The sequence below is a fragment of the Pteropus vampyrus genome, unplaced genomic scaffold (assembly GCF_000151845.1).
Source record: "Pteropus vampyrus isolate Shadow unplaced genomic scaffold, Pvam_2.0 Scaffold251, whole genome shotgun sequence".
Classification (NCBI taxonomy): domain Eukaryota; kingdom Metazoa; phylum Chordata; class Mammalia; order Chiroptera; family Pteropodidae; genus Pteropus; species Pteropus vampyrus.
In genome coordinates this window covers 1,536,972-1,539,555 of record NW_011889032.1, presented here as the reverse complement: position 1 = coordinate 1,539,555, position 2,584 = coordinate 1,536,972, and the positions used below count along the sequence as shown (strand labels likewise).

The 2,584-nt window shown below is 55.0% G+C and overlaps 1 protein-coding gene and 1 long non-coding RNA gene across 2 annotated transcripts in view; both read left to right on the top strand.

Moving 5' to 3' along the window:
- The window catches only part of KIAA1671 (KIAA1671 ortholog), a 132,521-nt gene that overhangs the window by 34,101 nt on the left and 95,836 nt on the right, over nt 1-2,584 (top strand). The window lies entirely within an intron of this gene.
- LOC111729199 overlaps nt 1-2,584 on the top strand; it is a 15,078-nt gene that overhangs the window by 7,125 nt on the left and 5,369 nt on the right. The gene's annotated exons all lie outside the window — the stretch shown is intronic.

Below are 2,584 nucleotides of genomic sequence, written 5' to 3'. Positions count from 1 at the left end.
TGCGAGACATGCTACCCTCTCCCGAGGTCTCGGTTTCCCCCTTGGACAGCCTTCTGCTCTGTCTGTGCTCTGAATCTTCAGGGAGTTGTCAACTGCTGGAAGACAGGGGCATGCGAAAGGCTTCTGTGGGCCCCTTTTGGTGGTTGACACTAGCTGCGCCATGCACACAGTAGGTCTGTCCTTGGTGTGTTATTGATGTACAGATTCAAATGTTGCTGAGAACTCTCTGTCCCTCAGGAAATAGTTACAGAGCACCTACTGAGCGCTGGTCTGCGTGCCAGGCCCTGGGACCTCTGAGGTGACCCAGGCTCTGCCCATAGGCAGCTCACAGCCCTGTCGGGAAGACAGGCTCTCATCACACCAAGCACCTTAATATACCCGAAGAGGGACTCAGTGACTCATGCTTGTTCAGAGGGCTTCCTGGGAACGTCCTTTTTGCATTGGGCCTGAAAGGTAGTTGAATTTCCACAGGTGGAAAGGGCGTTCCTGGCAGAGGGCTCTTGCCTGACCCAAGGCTGGGAGGCTGAGGGTCCATGTACGGCAGAGGAATGGATGTGGCTGTGACAGTACATGGAGGCCATATGGCAAAGGGCACTGAGGGCTGAGCCAAGAAGCACGGTGCACCTTGATGGATGACAGGCACGTGGGGTCGAGCAGGCTCCTCCAGCATTCTTGGGTGGGGGCCATGTGGGCACCATCTCTGTCCAGCTCTTGGCTCAGGGCTTGGACACCGTGGTCTACAGGTAGTGTGTGACAAATGAGTGGGCTGCCTGGATTCCTAGAAAGTCATAAATTCAAATGCCTGCGAGGGTCAGCACATGGTCTGGGCCAGGGCCGTGGGGAGCGGGAAGAATGTGGCGGATCCAGCCCCCAGACGGCACCGTGCAGTTTTCTGTCCCTGTCCCCACACAGGAATGCGGGCCTTTGTGCCAGGCCACCCTGCATTTCTAGAGAAGCCAGAAATCTGCGTTGCCACACATAGTTCCGATGCTCAAATGTTGGCACCTGACTAAAAAAACAAAATAGTGTGCCTGCTTTCCTTCTCCATTTCAAGATAACCCTCCCAAACCCCCAAAACAGCACCCAAACAAAATCACGCCTGGGGGGCTGCTAGTTTTCAATCTGTTTTCTGTCCTGAATGCCGATGTCAATTTTAACAACCTCCCATCTTTTTTTTTTTTTTATAGGCAGGAGTTTCTGCTCAACACTAAGCACTCTGCGTATATTTATTTACATGATTGCCTGGACAGTCTTTTTTGGAATGAATGAATGATATTAATAAGAATCGCTGGAGGACCTGCCGTGGCCAGAGTTAGGATTAGGGCTGGGGGAGCTTAAGTGACGGGGGGTGGGCCCTTGGGAAGGGAGATTGAATGAGGAATGATAAAGAGGCAGAATGTTCCCCTAGAAAGGGTGCTCGGGGACCCTGTGGCTGGGGACCCCTTTAGCCTAGCTGAAGGCTGCCGCAGGAGGTAGGAGGGTTTGACCTTGAGCTGGAGATCTCAACATGACTGGGAGTGAACCAGGTGAAGAGGAAGGGGGAGCATATTATTTTTCAGGGCTGCCGTAATGAATTGTCACACATGTAAAACAACACGTATTTATGCTCTCACAGTTCTGGAGGCCAGAAGTCTGAAATCCAGGTGTCAGCAGGGCCATGGCCCTTCCAAAGATTCTAGGGGAGGATCCATCCCGCCTCTTCCAGCTTCTGGAGGCTCCAGGTGTTCTTTGACCTGCGGCCCCGTTTCTGCGTCCCTGCCACAGCCCTCACGAGGCAGTCTTTATGTCTGAGTTTTCCCTTCTGTCTCTTATAAGGACACTTACGGGATTTAGGGCCTACCTGAGTAATCCAGGATGATCTCATTTCAAGATCCTTAACTTAGTCACATCTGCAAAAACCTTTTTCCAAGTAAGGTCACAGGTTTACAGGTTCTGGGTAGATATACCTTTCTGGAGGCCACCATTCCAGGACCAGCATGTGCAAAGGTCCTGGGGGCACCAGGCTTGAGGGCTAGGGAGCCAGGGAAGGCTTCCAGCGATGGGGACGGGGGGAGGGGGTGGGGACGTGCCTTTGTCACATTTGTGCATGCAGGTGGTTCTCCTGGCCAGGCGGAGAAGGGTCCCACAGGGCCGGGTGGGGCTGGCCAGCCAGCCAGAGTGAGATAACCCAGACTAGGGGTTACTTCCAGCCTGGGGTGAGGGGTGCAGAGGGGTGCAGTGGGGTGGGGTAGTGGGGGCGTGCCCCCGGTGACTTTGACCCCCTCCAGGATGGGAGGGTGGGAACCTGGAGGGGTCTCCATCACCGGAGCCTGCCCGCCCCCGCCTGCCTCATCTCGGTTTGGCTCTGTCCCCATCTTGCCAGGCTGTCTCTCCGCCTCCACCCCCACCCCTCTTCCCTGCTGTCCAGCTCTCTCCCCAACTGCGCTCTGTTCTCTTTGTCCCCGACGGCTTCTCGGGCCATCTGTTTCCTCGCTTCCTCTGACTTGCTTCGGGTTCATCCCTTTTCCTGCCTGTGTCTCTCTCCGTCTTGGCTCTTCTTCATCAGACAAGCTTCACCCTCAGTGACCACGCTCTCATCCCCTCC